Raw genomic sequence first — 17884 nt, 5'->3', positions numbered from 1 at the left:
CTTGACTCTAGAAGTCTGTTTTAAGCCCATGATCGTAGATTACTAAAAGGGATGCATCTATCTCCTGCACTTTCAATAAATGCTGGCTATGAAATTTTTTTATGTTATAATCCGTTTTGAAGCTATTTACTTATCAACTATGTGGAAAATAAGATTTAAGGTGAGAACTTCATTGGTCTCACCCAGCCATGATAAATTATAGCCCAGTATCAATAGCTCTTGTAAAAATAGGAAAATATGTCTGTTTCATGTACACATGGCTTAAAACTGATAAATAAATGGATATTTTAAAATAATATTGATAAACATATTTGGCTCAAAAATATATCCTAGGGAAAAATATATACATGGAAAATTTTATATATATATATATGCACATACACATAGAGTTTAAAAATGAGAAGGAAAATATGATATAAAAGATATAACCAAATCTAAAAGGACAAAGGCAAGAGGAAACAGTGTCAAGTTAGCCTCAATCTTGGAGAAGAATCTTAGATGAACTAAGAAAATTTCAAAATAATGGTTGGAAGATGATATAAGAAAAATAAAATGGTTAAGAAACACTACATATGTGGTAGATGACAGTATTTGTTCAAAATAGTCACTGCTCCTCTCTTCCAGACCCGTCCCTCACAGGCCATCCCCTAGGATCTGCTCCTGCTGGAGGTTAATACTTACCACACCATTGATATCAGCCTTGGCCATGGGATTGCTTTGGCCAGTGACATGTGAGTAGAAGTGACCCATGCTATTTTGGAGTAGAACTTTAAGAGTTATTGTCTTGTTTGGAAATAACTCTTACCCTTTTGCCTCAGATAAGGGCATTCCTTCACCTGAGAACACATATGAAAACAATATAGAGGAGACAGGATGTTGATTGCCATTGTCATGTGACATGAGTGAGAAATAAGCCTTTATTCTTCTGAACCATTAATATTCTGGGGCTATTTGTTATTGCAGCATAACCTGGTGAGACCTAACTAATACAGTGTGTTTCTTATATTCCTCTATTTCCTGTTTATCTACAATCGACACTTAAAAGTAAATAGTGAGAGGAAATTTTGGCCAAAAGAAGTTGATCATGAAGTTTATAGCTGAGTGGCTGGGAAAGAGGATCCCTCTTTCACACATTCAGCATAAAAACATTTACCTACAAGGCTGGAATGAATATAGCCTATTAGGTGGATAATGGATTAGGGACTATGATTACATACTTTAGCAGAAAGGAATAAAATCTTATGTTAGCTATGGTGGGCTCCATGGTCTATGTATAGTTAGATTCTGCTGTTTTCTGTTGGCTTGTTTTTGGTATAATGAAAGATATGTATTTTTCTCTCTATATATGGGCTTTGAATTACACATTCTTATATAATTCTTTCTACAGTTACACTGAGATTTCAATATGCATCCTTGATTTGTGACAGTTTACCTTAAATAGTACTCTCATCACTTCCCAAATGAAGCAAGAAATTTAAGTGTTTAATTCCATTTATCCTCCTCCTGCCCTTTGAGCTATTGATGCCACATATTTTACATTATACCTTATAAACTACACAAGACACTATTGTTATTAATATTATAATAGTCAGTAATGGTCAATATTCTTTGATTCTTATCCCAATTTTTTCCCTGTACGGTTTTCCTTCCTTTCTATAGTTTCATGTTTCCATCTGGAATTATTTCCTTCAGCCAAAGAACTTCCCTTATAATTTCTTAAAACAAAAGTATGCTGGTGATAAATTCTCAGAGCTGTTGTTTATTCAAAAATGTCTTGATTTCATACTAATATCTGAAGGATATTTTCCTTAGAGATGGAATTCTAGGTTGATTTTTTTTCCCCTTCATCCCTTTAAAGCTACCATTCCATTTTTTTTTTCTGGATTCCATAATTTCTGTTGAAAATTCAGCTCTTATACTTATTGCTTCTCTTTTGAAAATAGTGAGTCTTTTTCATCTGTATGTTTTTAAGATTTCTTCTTTTGCTTTGCTTTTCAACAATTTGACAATAATGTCTCATGCTGTGATTTTCCTTATTTTTCCTGCACAGCAATCACTGAGCTTACACAATCTGTAAATTGATGTCTTTAGGATAAGGTTAATATAAACATTTTGCAACTCTGAGATTAAAGCCCCCACATAAAACAATAAGCTAATCTCAAGCACTGAGAATTGTAAAAGAAAAAATGATAAGCTAGGGTATAATCAAAAATTTAAAATATTGCTCTTCAAAAGATACCTTGACAAAATGAAAAAAGAAAGCCATAGACTAAGATACATATATCTGACAAAAGTTTTGTGTCCAGGGTGTATAAAGAACTACAACTCAATAGTAAGAAGATAAATAACCCAACTTACAAAAACAAGGTAAGCACATGAAAAAGTGCTCAGTATCCTTATTCATCATCAAAAATACAAGTTAAAAGCACAATAGGATATCACTACATGCCCACGAAAATGATTAAAATTATAAGTCTAACACCATTGAGTTGCTTGGATTCTCATAAATAATTAGGGGGAGGATACTGTAGTACTACTACCTTGGAAAAAGGTTTGCTCGTTTCTTATAAACTTTAAACATGCAGGGATGTATATGATTAATCATAAAAGTATATTTTAAAATTCTTTTAAAGATTGTGTATTCTTACTTATTCATTCTTTTGTAGATGGATGTTTGGGTTGTTTCTGGTTTGGGATGTTAGATCTCAAGCTGCTTAGAACATTCATGTTTGTTTTGTGTGGACAAAGGATGAGTATGTGGAGAAGCAGAAACTATCAGCCCTTGTAGGTAGGAGAATCATTTGTACAATCACATTGATGAAAAATTTGGCGATATTTTTAAAACATGAACAAACGAAAACATTGTGGGGACACCACAAAATCCCATTGGTATTCTGTTCTTTAAGGCCTGAGGTTTGAGGCAGCCTTGGAGTAAAACCTGGATATTAGTCTCAGTCTTCCCTTCGCAAGTGCCTCTGGAGCAATAACCAAGGTAGATACCTGGCCTGCAGGCTCTCTGCTATACCAGGTGTTAACGCTGTGATTTCTGGATCAGGAATGGGTCTAAACACTCCAAAAGACCCTGGGACAGGGGCCAGTGGCTATGGTTCATATTAACCAGTATGAAAGTATTTTTATGTTTCAACAAGTGTTACTACTGTACCAGTACTTCCTAGCATAGCATCAGTCCTGGCCACCTCTCTCTAATATAGTGGAGATATGAGGAAAAAGCATTTGTCTCAGGTTTATTCCTAAGGTTTACTCTCAATTCTGCATTGGTCTCTGGGTTCTTCATTACTTCATTACTCTGGTACTTCATTACTCTCAATTCTGCATCCGTCACTGGGTACGACTGACTCAAGATCATGTTGATAGCAGATGTTACTGGTCCTTCAGTGATATGAAATCACCTCTCATCATTCATAGCTAGCAAATAACCTAAACATTGAACATTAGATATTTCTGTCATATAAGGGATTTCAACTACTTTAGCTCTAAGACCCTGACCTCCATGGTACCCCCATATCAGCTGCCATGTTGCCATCCACCATCTTTTACCTGTTACCTAGGCACCAGGCCCTGCTTGCTGCTCTGCTTGCATTAACTTCTCAATTCTTGCTTTTTGGAGTAGAAAAGTTTAGTTCTCTTTCTCTCACTCTTCTACCTTCCCAGCCATGTCCTACAGTTACTGATATGTTTATTCACTCAAGACATATTTGAATCCCTTCTAAGAAGCTGGCACTGTGGAAAAGTGTCCAAAACTGTGCTGGGTCTTTACCCTGATGGAATTTATAGTTTTATTAGGGAAACAAATGTTAAAAAGACACTCATACTAAGAAATACCAACTGAAACTACATGAGTATGGGGTAAAAGGGGAAAAAAAGGTGGAAATTTTTCTTTGGAGGCACAGTGGATTGTGGGGAGAGATGGAATGGCTTTCTGGAGGAGGTAATGATCATGCTGAGTTTGATATCTACAGAGTAAGAGAGAGGTGCAGAGAGCTGGCACTTCAGCTCACTGACACTCCTTGAGTAGGCACAAGAGGCTGTAGATGGAGATGAGCAGATTTAAATCTCCCTCTTTACATACATATATAAAATATCTACATATATGAAACTATTGTCTAAGACAAGCCAGCCTTATTTTGGACTCCACACTATAGTGAGGTTCTCCTGGATTACCGATGATCACTGTTTCTGGCTTTATTATTCCCCTGTGGGAGTTAAAGACAGTGAGGAGACCCAGACCCTCATAAATGAACAAAACAATTTAGCTATATAGCCTGGGGATGTTATTGTGAAAATGCAGTTAAAAAAAGTATAAGAGCAATTTTCTTCCAAGTTCCATGGTATGATTATTCTCCCATCTCCCCACCCCTCATACCAATTAACCCTCTGAAACAGCTTAGTTCCTTTGGCCTTAAAAATAAATCGAGGTAATCATTTGAACAAAAGAAGTTGAAAATTTCTAAAATAATCTATTTTTATAGAAATAGGTCAAAATAATCTTTTTTTTTTTAAAGAATATATTGGCCTATCTTTACATTATTTTAAAATGATAATGTTATATATGGACTAGAGAAAAAGAGTCAACAAAAATTGTTAAAAGTTTAGGAATTGCCAATGCATTTGGGGTTTCTGGGTAATATAAAAATATAGGAAATGAGTTGACCATTTGTGATGATGTTAGGGAGCAACGGTTTATCAGATCATTTAATCAATTTCAAGGTGACATTTGCTAATTATCTTACAGGTCAGTCAGGTTATCTTCTCCTAGAGTTGACCAAGGTTAAATAGGGCAGAGTAAGCCCTCATTCACTTTTAGATGTTGTTAAGTATTTAATTGATTCCTGGCAGATTCTTTGAGTCTTGACTTATTTCTTACTGAGCTGTGGTACCCCACAGTGAGACCAGCCATTATGTATGGTACCACATAGCCAAAGCTTAATATGTGACAGAATTTCCTTAAGATAGAAATAAACAGAGACCAAACAAGAATAATCAGATTATTTATTCAAAGCTTGCTATAGCAAGGGACTCAGCTGCTGTCACTTGCATTTGGCAGAGACTCAAAGGCAGGCAGGGGAAGGGGAAAGCTTTATAGGAGAAAAAAGGGAAAGCTTCAGATATGCTCTGACTGAAAGTTACTGGCATGGCAAAGCTGTATGTGCACTAACAAAAAGCGAGGCATACTATCTGATTGGTTAGGGTTGCATATTCGGCTTTTTCTGGTTGGTTGTTAAGTTGGAAGCAGGAACCAAAATTACGGAAGCTGTCAGTTTATTAACCAAGTCCTGGCTGTTTGGCACCCATTGTTACAGGGGTTATTGTTTGGCTTCCTAGATTGTAACTGGACATAGCAGTCTGGCTTCCTACACATCTACAAGTTCCTGCAAATTTTGCAGAGAATTAAAAAACCACCCTAAATTCACATGGAACCAAAAACGGAACCCGAATAGACAAAGCAATAGGAACAAACCTGGAGGCATCACGTTACCTGACTTCAAATTATACTACAATGCCATAGTAACCAAAACAGTATGGTATTGGTATAAAAGTAGAGACACAGACCAATGGAAGAGAATAGAGAACCCATAAATAAAACTATATAGGTACAACCAACTGATCTTCAATAAAACAGACAAACATACACTGAGGAAAGGATACCTTATTAAATATATGGTGCTGGGAAAATTGGAGAGCCTCATGCAGAAGAATGAAACAGGACCCGTAGCTCTCACCATATACAAAAAATTAATTCAAGATGGATAAAAGATGTAAATGTAAGGCATGAACCTATAAAAAATTCTAGAAGAAAGCATAGGAAAAATTCTTCTAGACATTGTTCTAGGCAAAGAATTTATGACTAAGACCCCAAAGGCAAATATGGCAACAATTTAAATAAATAAATGGGACTTGATTGAACTAAAAAGATCCTGCATAGCAAAGAAAATTATCAACAGAGTGAATAGACAACCTACAGAATGGGAAAAAATATTCACAAACTGTACTTCCAACAAAGGACTAATATCCAGAATCTACAAAGAACTCAAATGATTCAGCAAGAAAAAAACAACTCCATCAAAAAGTGGACAAAAGACTTTCAAAAGAAGATAGACAAATGGCAATAAACATATGAAAAATGCTCAATATCAGTAATTATCAAGGGAATGCAAATTAAAACCACAATGAGATACCACCTTACCCCTATCAGAATGGCCATTACTAAAAAGTCAGAAAACAATAGATGCTAGCATGCATGCAAAGAGAAAGGAATGCTTATACACTGTTGGTGGGACTGCAAATTAGTACAACCTCTATGGAAAATAGTATGGAGATTCCTCAAAGAAATAAATGTAGACCTATCATTCAATCCAGCAATCCCACTACTGGGGATCTACTCAAAAGAAAAAAAAAAGTCATTTTATCAAAAAGACACCTGCACTCAAATGTGTATTGAGGAACAATTCACAATTGCACAGAGTGGAATCAACCTAAGTGCCCATCAATTCATGAGTGGATAAAGAAAGTGTGGTATATATATGCCATGGATTATTACTTAAGCCATAAAGAGGAATGAAATAGTGTCATTTGCAGCAACTTGGATGGAACTGGAGACTATTATCCTAAGTGAAGTATCTCAGGAATGGAAAAATCAAACACCATATGTTCTCACTAATAAACAGGAGCTAAACCATAGGTACACATGGGCACAAAGAAATATAATGGACATTGGAAACCAAGAGGGGGGAGGGTGGGAAGGGTCTTAGGGATAAAAACTTACCTATTTGTTATAACAAACATTATTCTGGTGACAGGCACAACAAAAGCTCTGACTTAAGCATTATACAAGGTATCCATGTAACAAAAACATTTTTACCCTCTTGATATTTTGAAAATTAAATAAGTATTTTGAAATTAAAAAAAGAAGTGGTGAAAAGTCAACATCCTTGTCTTGTTCCAGTTTTTAAGAGGAATGCTTTCAACTTTTCCCCATTCAGTATGATGTTGGCTGTGGGTTTGTTGTATACGACTTTTATTATTTTGAGGTATGTTCCCTCTATGCCTGTTTTGTTGAGGGTTTTTATCATAAATGGATGCTGGATTTTGTCGAATGCTTTTTCTGCATCTATTGAAATGATCATACGGTTTTTGTTTTTAATTCTGTTTATGTGGTGAATCGCATTTTTTGACCCTCTTATGTTGAACCATACTTGCATCCCTGGGAGAAACCACATGATTGTGGTGAATTATCTTTTTGATGCGCTTTTGGATTCAGTTTGGTAGTATTTTGCTGAGAATTTTTGCATCTGTGTCCATCATTCATGTTCATATTGGTGTGTAGTTTTCATTTTTTGTTGTGTCCTTTCCTAGCTTTGGTATCAGGGTGATACTGGCTTCATAGAGTGAGTTAGGGAGGATCCCCTCCTTCTCAATCTTATAAAATAGTTTCAGTAGAATAAGTACCAGCTCTTCTTTGTAAGTCTGGTAGAATTTGTGAATCCATCTGGTCCTGGGCCTTTTTTTGGTTGGGAGATTTTTTATTACCCATTCAATCTTGCTACTCATTATTGGTCTGTTCAGGATTTGTATTTCTTCCTAATTCAAGCTTAAGAGGTGTGTATTTCCAATAACTTATCCATTTCCCCTATATTTTCTAACTTGCATCCATAGAGGTGTTCATAGTAGTCATGGATTACCTTTTGTATTTCTGCTGTAATGTCTCCTTTTCATTTCTGATTAAGCTTATTTGAATCCTCTCTCTTTTCTTGGTTAGTCTATAATAGCTAGTGGCCTATTGATTTGATTTTTCTTTTCAAAGAAACAACTTTTTATTTCATTGATCCTTTGTTTTTGTTTTTTTGTTTGTTTTAATGTCATTTAGCTGTGCTTTGATCTTTGTTATTTCTTGTGCTTTTCTGGCTTTGGCCTTAGTTTGTTTTTCTTTTTCTAGTTCCTTGAGATATGACATTAGGTTGTTAATTTGTCATCTTTCTTTTTGATTTAGGAATTTAGTGCTAAGAACTTCCCTCTTAGCACTGTTTTTTTGATATCCCAGAGATTTTGATAGCTTATGTCATCTTTGTCATTCAATTCAAAATTTTTTTTGATTTTCATCTTGCTTTCATCATTGACCCAAAGACCATTCAGCAGCAGGTTGTTTAATTTCCATGTCTTTGTATGGTTTTGTGAGTTCTTGTTAGAATTGATTTCTAGTTTTATTCCACTATGGTCTGAGAAGATACATGATATTTTGATTTGTTTTTTTAATTTTCTGAGATTTGTTTTGTGGTCTAACATATGGTCTATCTTGGAAAATGTTCCATCTGCTGAGAAGAATGTATATTCTGCAGTTTTGGGGTAGAATATTCTCTAAGTCTGTTAGGCCCATTTTTTCTAGTATCTCATTTAAGTCCAGTGTTTCTTTGTTGATTTCCTGCCTTGATTATCTGTCTAGTTCTGTTAGTGGAGTGTTGAAGTCCCCCACTATCATTATGTTGCTATTTATTTCTTTTCTCAGGTCTAATAAGTATTTGTTTTATGAATCTGGGTGCTCCAATGTTAGACATGAATACATATATATTTAGGATTGCTATATCTGGTTGAATCAATCCCTTTATCATTATGTAATGACCATCTTTGTCTTTTTGCAGTGTAGTGGATTTAAAGTCTGTTTTGTCTAATATAAGAATAGCTATTCCTGCTTGTGTTGGTTTCCATGTCCACAGAATTTTTTTTCACCCTGTTACCTTGAGCCTATGAAAATCTTTACAAGTTAAATGGGATTCTTGGAGATAGCAAATATTTGGGCTGTGTTTTTTTTTAAATTGATTCCACTAATCTATATCTTTTAGGTGGAGTATTTAGAATGTTTACATTCAATGTTAATATTGATAAGTGAAATACAGTTCCAGTTATCATATTGATTGCTACCAGTTGCTTTGTATTCTCCCTTGTGTTACTGTTTTATAAGAGCTGCGAGTTTTTACTTTTGAGTGGTTTTTACTGGTGAGAATTGATCATTCTTCTAGATGTTTACAAAACTTTTGAGCATTTTTATAGGGTAGCTCTAGTGGTGACAAATTCCCTTAGTGTTTGCTTGTCTGAAAAAGACTTTATATTTTTCTTCATTTATGACAGTTTTGCAGGATACAAAATTCTTGGCTGCCAGTACTTCTGTTTAAGAAAACTAAAGGTAGGACCCTAATTCCTTCTGGCTTGTAGGGTTTCTGCCGAGAAGTGTGCTGTTAGTCTTATGTGTTTTCCTTTGTAAGTTACTTGATGTTTTCACCTCACAGATCATAGGAGTTTCTTCTTCATGTTGAACTTGGCCAGTCTTATGGCTTTGTGCTTTGGTGACGTCCTATTTGCACTGAATTTCCCAGGTGTTCATGGGTCTTCTTATATCTGGATGTCTAAATCTCTAGCAAGACCAGGAAAGTTTTCTTCATTTATTCCCTCCAATAGGTTTTCCAGGCTTTTTGCTTTTCATCTTCTAAGGAATAGATACCTATGATTCTTATGTTTGGACACCTTATATAATACCATATGTCTCAGAGACTTTGTTCATTTTTTACTGACTTGGTTATTTCAAGGGACTTGTCTTCAAGCTCTGACATTATTCTTTTTGGTTTATTCTATTCTTGAAACTTTCCACTGTGTTTTGTGTTTTCCTAAGTCAATTTTTTATTTCTAGAAGTTCTGTTTGTTTTTTAAATATTAATATATGTATCTCTTTAGTCAATTTTTCATTCATTTCCTGAATTATTTTTTTGGTTTCTTTGAGTTGGTTTTTTGCTTTCCCTTGGGTCTCATTGAGTTTCCTTACAATCCATATTTGGAATTCTTTATCTGTCACTTAAGTATTTTTATTTTGATTGGGATTCATTGCTAGAGAGCTGGTATGATCCTTTGTTGAGGGGTTGTTTTACCCTGTTTTGTCATACTCTGGGGTTTTATGTTGATTCCTTCTCATTTGGAGCAGCTGTCACTTCTAGTTTTTGAATTTTCTTTTGTTTAGACGGGGCTTGTTTTTTTCTCCCTCTTAAGTGTGTAACTGTAGTGTATGTTGGGTAAGACATTTGACTTTGCTTGTGGGTACTTTCATGGGGGTGCTTAGGATCTGAATGGCTACCTTGGTTATCAATAGCCTTAGTGTGGTGGTTTTTTCAATTGCTAGATATTTCTAGGCTATAGGAGTGTTGTACTATATGCATGAGCAGATTCCCTGCCTCTTGTTGAGAGGGGGAGATGGAAGTCTCTGAAATATTCTCTCTTTCCACAATCCTGTGGACTTCTAGCAGTATGAATTATATTGGGATGTCCAGTTTAATCTCCAGGTTGGCAATTAGTGCTTGAGGATAAGAGTCAGCCAAGCCCTGTGCTTTGAATGAGTAAATGCTGTAATGCGCTGTACAAGTTGACCTCCCTGCTGGTAGGTGGTTCTTGTAGGAAAGAGCCAGCTGCAGTAGTGTTTTTTGGGACCTGTGTTCAGCTCTAATCAATCAGGAGAAGCACTCAGATGTCCCAGGCACTGGGTGGGGGCCTGAAACTATCAAAGGACCCCTTCTTGTGGTCCATCACCATAGAGGCAGATGGGAATGTGAGACTGGGCAGGGCTGGGTCAGGTGAGCCCATGTTCAGGCTCCACAAAGGTGGGCAAAAGTGCTGTCTCAGGAGGAGTTGGGGGTTGGCTCCCAGATTGCTGGGGAAAGCCACCAAACAAGGGCTGAGGTGACCCTACCATGCCAAAAAAATCTGCTCATAGGGGAGGGGCAATTTGGAATTTATAGTCCAGCAGGCAGGAGTGGGTTTCATTCAGTCTTCTCCCACTTCCCTTCCCCAGTGGCTCTTCTTCTGGCACCTGTCCACAGGCAGCAGCCCAAACCAGCAGTGCTGCTGCAGGATGGGAACTTCCCTGCCCAGGAACTGAAGGCATGGCTTTCCCAGCTGTTTCTGTGGGGGGAGGGGTGCTTCCTGAGTAAACTGTGGCACAGACTCACACCATACTCTCCCCTTTTGGTTCTGTCCACATAGGCTCCCTGACCTTTCAAGATCACTTCACAAATCTCTCCTCTGTGCCCCTGAATGTTGCAATCAAGTCCTGGATATACAGAATCAAGCCCATAGACCTGTCCTCTGGCCTCCCCTAGGTCAAGCCCAGTCCCTGACATAGAGGTGTGCTGGTCCTGAGTTGACCATGGAGGTCTCCAGCAGGCTAAATGTCACTTTGCTTTAGTTCAGCCATAGGGTGGGTGGGGTATGTCCTACTCTGCTGGAGCAGCCAGGGCATGACCAGGGAGGGCCAGTGGGTGGAGAGCTCATGGGCTGAGCACCCCTAGGTCTGTTGCAGGTTTTTAAGGTTAGAGGTGTAAACCCCACTCTCTGTGGGAGCCTGAGTGTGTTGAGTGTGCCAATAAAGGGGAGGCAGCTGTTCTGGAGAGCCCTGGCTCAATTGTCCCTTGGGGCACCCAGACTGACCCTGTGCAGGAACTGCCACAGCTGCATTAGCAGCTATAGGTGGGTGGGGAGTAGTGAGGAGGAGGAAAAGAGTCCAAATAGAGGAGAGCTGGCACTCTGGTCCCCTATGTCCAGAGGACAAGTCCCCAAGTGTAGGGTACTTTATTCTTCCCTGAAGGCCGCCTGCCCTGAATGGTCAAGCTCTGGGATCCGAGACCCACTGGCCCCCTGTGGCTACTGTAGTCCAAGTGGGTGTTGGGGAATGTTTGTGTAGGGTCCAGAGACAAGCTAACTGAAGGGCTGAAACTCCCTAGGCAGGACAAAAGCACTCAGTGTGTGGAAATCAACATGGTGCCTGCTGCCTCAGCTTAGGTCTGTGGTAAGGGGAAGGGACCATGGGGGTGCTACTAGCAGACCAATGCTTTGTTCTCATGAAGATCTAAGTTCACTGATGGCAGTAGTGCTTGGACTTGTGAGGGCAGAGGGGCTCACAGTTCAGGTGCTAGCAGACTTCCAGAGGTATGAGAGGAGGAAAAATACCCTCTCCTCCTTTCTATGGGGTTCCAAATTCATCAGAAGTCCATCTCTGCTGAAATCTTTCTCCTTCTTATTCTGCTCCACCACTTCTTTCTGTGGGATCTCTGGTAGTTTCTGGCAACTCTTCCCTCAGAATTATATATGGGCTATGCTTTGGCACCTGAAACTTTTTCTTCTTTCTGAGACAATCTGGTGACTGATGTCTCTAGTCAGCCATCTTGCCTCTGTCCCCGCAATATATTTTAATTCTTATGTTCTTTTAAAAGAAACTTCTAAACCTTTCCCCAAAGTATTTATATGGTTTTCGCTCTCACAAACTATGTGTAAAGAGTTCATGTGGTCCCATATTACTACCAACATTTAGTGGTGTTGGTCTTTTAATTTTAGCCATTCTGGTGGGCTTATAGTGGTAACTCGTTTTGGTTTTACCTGATGAATAATGATGTTGAGCACTTTTTCATGTGTGTATTGTTAATTTATATATCTGTTCAAAACCTTTCCCCATCAAAAAAAATGGAGTTGTTTGTCTACTTGAGTTGTCTTTACATATTAAATATAAATCTTGGATATGGATCTTTTGTCAGATATATTTATTAGAAATTTTTATCCCAGTTCGTGGCTTGACCTTTCATTTTTTAAGAAGTCTTATGAAGAGCAGAAATCTTAAAATTTTGATTGAAGCCCAATTTATTAACTTTTATTCCACAACATTCAATTTTTTTGAGATTAGCTTATGGTTTTCACAGTGGGAGCTTATTCAAAGGCTATAAAGTGTTTATACTAACCTCTGACCTCTCCAATTTTAGGCAATGCAGTGAATGTTTGTGCTTCCAGGTAAGATGACATAATTCACAACAGGCCAGCACTTCCAGTGCAACAACTAAAAAAAGCTAAGTTGCCAAAGTCATATGTTTACAGATATTGGGGAGATATAGAAGTAACAAAGATAAGTTGGAATTCTGGGGTGGGAGGACTTTCAGAGGTGAGCTGATGATCACCAGCCATTTATTCTCTTGGGATATCTGCTGATTTGTGCTGCAGACAGGATGAGGATTGAGCCAAACAGAGTGGCTGTACTAGAGGAAATACCAACCTTGACTTTTTGTAGATGCTTGATCCTGGCTGATAGACTGGAAATTTGAGGAGGTCCAAATGCAACTGGTTTCCCCCCATAAGATAGTGAGTTCTGGGGTGTATGTGGAAGGCAGGATGACAAAAGGCTTCTAAAATTACAGTGAAATTTCTAGTAATTTTGAAGTGATAACAAGACAAATTGGAGAAAGGAGTCTTCCCTTAAATACACAACCACTTTCCCTTTCAAAATATTTCCCAAACTTTGAATCTTTGGAAACGGTATGCTAAAAAGCTAAGTTCAAACCCCCCAAGGAATAGCTTTGAATCTTCTGTCATTCTTTAGGTATAAAACATCAGGTTCACAAGTAAGCATAGAAGAGCCATGGCCTAGGTACAGGGATGAAGCACTCTTAGTGAGAGAGCAATCTGGCCCTAAGGTTAGCTCAATCTCTGCTTGAATTGAGGTAATAGATTCCTCCCACTTTCTTCCACACAGAGGAAAGGGGAACTGTCTCCAGAAGAAAATATCACTTATAACCTCTAGGGTTCTTTTATATGCAATGTCTGGCAGACATTTGGGAAGTACTAGACATAACTGTGGAATAAAAACACAACGAAAGTAGACTCACAGATGGCCCAGATACTAGAGTTAGCAAATAGTGATTTTAAAGTACCTATAATACAGAGAAGATAGATAAAGAGATGAAAAGACTGAGAATTTCAATAGAAAAATTTGAATCTAAAAATCAGAAATTAAGCATAAGTTGAATAGGTTTAACAGCAAACTGGAAACTGCAAGAGATAAGAATAGTGAACAATGGTCTGGGACATTTTGTGAGTAAGACCTCAAACGCACAGGCAATAAAAGTGAAAATAAACAAATGGAATATCAAATTAAACTACTCAGCAAAGAAAGCAATCAACAGAGTAAAAAGACTACTTACAGAATGGGAGAAAATATTTGCCAACTACATATCTGACTAATATGCAGAATATACCAGCAACACAAACATCTCAACAGCAAAAAACAATCTGATTAAAAAGTAGGAAAGTGATCGGAACAGACATATCTCAAAAGATGACATTCGAATGACCAAAAAATATATGAAAAATGATTAACACTAATTATAAGGAAAAAGCAAATCAAAACCACAATGAGGTATCATCTCACCCTAGTTAGGATGGCAATTATCAAAAATATAAAAAATAACAAATGCTGGTGAGGACTCAGAGAAAAGAGAACTCTTCTATACGATTGGTGGGAATGTAGTAAACTAGTACAGCCATACAGAGAACAGTATGGAAGAGGTTCCTCAAAAAACTACAAATAGAGCTACTATATGATTCTACAATACCACTACTGTAAATTTATCCAAAGGAAAGAAAAACATTATATCAAAGAGACATCAACACCCCCATGTTTATTGCAGCACTATTCACAATAGCCAAGATATGGAATCAACCTAGGTGTCCAAAAACAGACAAATGGATAAGAAAATGTGGTATATATACATAACGAAATACTATTCAGCCATAAAAAGAATGAAATCCTGTCATTTTTGGCAACATGAATGGAACTGGACGACATTATGTTAAGTGAAATAAGTCAGGAACAAAATATAAATACAATATATTCTCATTCACATGTGGGAGCTAAAAAAAGTTGATGTCATAGAAGTAGAAAAGTAGGACAGAAGACACTGGAGGCTGGAAGGGTAGGGGAAAGGGAGGAATAAAAAAAGACTTGTTAGGCCAGGCACGGTGGCTCACGCCTGTAATCCTAGCACTCTGGGAGACCGAGGCGGGCGGATTGTTTGTGCTCAGGAGTTCGAGAGCAGTCTGAGCAAGAGCGAGACCCCGGCTCTACTAAAAATAGAAAGAAATGATTTGGACAGCTAAAAATCTATATAGAAAAAAATTAGCTGGGCATGATGGCGCATACCTGTAGTCCCAGCTACTTGGGAGGCTGAGGCAGGAGGATTGCTTGAGCCCAAGAGTTTGAGGTTGCTGTGAGCTAGGCTGATGCCACGGCACTCACTCTAGCCCAGGCAACAGAGTGAGACTCTGTCTCAAAAAAAAAAAAAAAGAGAGACTTGTTAAAGGATAGAAAATTACAGCTAAATAGAAGGAATAAGTTCTAGTGTTCTATACCACTTTAAGATAACTACAGTTAATAATATAAAGTTTTAAATAGCTAGGAGGATACTGAACATTCCCAAAGAAATGATAAATGTGTGAGATGATTGATATAATTACCCTGATCTGATTACTATATATTATTTGTATTGAAACAACACTATGTACCCCATGAATATGTAAAATTATCATTTGTCAATTAAAAAAAGAAAAATAAAATTAGGTTGAAAGTTCAAAAAATAAAAAAAAATCTGAATTGTTTATACTGTTTATGAATCAATAAAATACTTAATTCAATTATTAAAAATACCTGGATCAGAGAGGAATTCATAGGAGGTGCTCAATTATATCTTATCTTATTCTTTAAGGAAGAAACAAAATAACTTGACAATGTTCACTGGCAGATACACTGGTATTCTTTATACTTTTATTTATCCTTACTGATATGTTTGAAATATCTCACAATATCACTTAAGAATAATCAAGAACCCTTAATACTTGGAGGAAATTCAACATGCAGTGTTTTTAGGATTTTTAAAAAATAATTCTGTGTTGGAAGGAAATGATATGATTTAGGACATTTCTAGCTATTGTCAATGCCATTCTAAGTTCAGAGAAGTGCCTATTCAGTGAAGTTATCCATACAGCTGGATCTGGCTGCAAAAATGGGAAATAGTATCTCTGGTTCCACTTGATTTGGAAAATCAGTAGACCACGTAAAATACTCAGTTGACAAGAAAAAAATAAAACACCCCAAAGTGGCCCCTTAAATACTTAGGGTTTTATTTATTTATTTACATTACTCCTGATTTGCATTGCTTTATCCATTGGGTCTTTGTTCTGAAGGGAAATCACTCTCCTAATATACCAGTGACATTTCTGAAAAGCTTATCAGCCAATTCTCTCTTTACTGAGAAAGTTTTAGGTATTACAACAAAAGAAGGCTATTTGCTGGGTGTCATAAAACCTATTCTCAGACATGCTGTTTCCAGATGCCTTCATGGGTTTGTCGAGCCTGGTGGACGGCACCCTCTAACATCTGTAGACTGCAATGATTACTTGAAGTTATGGTCAAAGCCAAACCCCACATTAAAAAAAATGAGTAACTTGTATTCATGAAAGTGTTTTTTACTTCTTGCACAAATGGCCAACAAGCTGTTATGTTAAAGGGTGATGTGCATAAACTCATCAAGGAGAAAAGGTCATTTAAAAGAAAGAAAGCCACCAGCTGGCAAATAAAAAGTTTGGTAAGTGTGAGGGAAGAGCAGGAATTGAAATACTATATAAATCAAGTAGCTTTTGAAATAAAATTCCATGCTAATGACTTCTACAATGCCCTTTTTATTAGTAAGGCTTCCAAAATTTAAATTACTACTTCTCAAAGTTTTAAGTGAAAAGGTAGCTGAAGTACGTATTTAAAATGGGTCAGAGAGAAGTTCTATCAGTCATTTCTGCAATTACTCAGTGATTGAGATAAGATAAAGACTTTAATGATTCAAACAAGAAAACTAGACCAGATTATGCTATACTTATCACCTCTCAGCAAAACCTGACTAGAGACACTTACAACTTCTTTCCTCATCTTTTTCTCTGCCTGGGAAGAAAAATCCTACAGTAAAAATTTATGAGTAAAGACATAAAGCCGCAACATAAGCAGATGGTGTGGTATAGTTTGACCTTAACTTTCACTTTAAATCAAGTTTATATCACTTGAATTCCAAAAAATAGTAAATTGCATTTTTAAAAAGTTGTGCTCTTTACATTGTCACCCACACCTCTGAATACCGTCATTTTCTTGTGACACGATGATAAGTACGTACTATTTCCTTCTTAACTTGGGATTGAAATGGAAGGCATTCTTTGTTACAATGTAAAAGTCAATAAAAAATCTTACCGGAAGTCCTTTAGAGAGGCACTCTTTACCTCACTGGGCAAGCTATGCTTTTCTTCCCATTAACAAATAATGAGTTGGACAATAAACATGGGGCAAAGCAACCATTGGATTTATCAAACCAAAGGTAGATTACACCAAAAGCAACAATGAACCCTTTAAATGGTAGTTTTAATTGATGATATCACAAGGGGCAAAGAAGGGGGGAAATGACCTCTCTCAATCACTGCTAATGGATACAAAATTATCAATAAGACATTCGGCACAGGCACTTAAAAGGAACCTGTATAAATGAAGGGTCTTGAAGGTTAAACTTCGTTAACTTCATAGTATAGCCACTTCTGATCAAAAGCCTTAAAATGTGAATACCCAACTTCTCAATTGTATTCAGAATAACTGTTTTTTAAACATGCAAAGCTATAGATTCAAAGATCACTTTCACAGCACGGATTATGATATGAATGATCTGGGGTGATTTGAATATCAACGGATAGAAAATGAATTAAGGAAATTATTTCACAGCCACTTAATAGATTATATAATTATAAAAATAATAATAATGTATATCTATATTTTAATGAGGTCCATGATAAAATATTAACTGTGATCTAAAATATAAAGTATAATTAAAATGGGATTCAATTTTTATGAATATTTGCCCTGTGTACAAAATGATGGGAAAATGGATTTTAACTTAAATATTTCAATGGAGAAACAGTCCGAGTAACTAGAACAAAATCTGTGCAGAATTAGATATCCACATGGGATAAAATGAATCTTGACCAG

This window comes from Lemur catta, chromosome 18 (assembly GCF_020740605.2).
Source record: "Lemur catta isolate mLemCat1 chromosome 18, mLemCat1.pri, whole genome shotgun sequence".
Lineage (NCBI taxonomy): Eukaryota > Metazoa > Chordata > Mammalia > Primates > Lemuridae > Lemur > Lemur catta.
The sequence above is the reverse complement of the archived record's forward strand: the minus strand, read 5'-3'. Positions refer to the sequence as shown.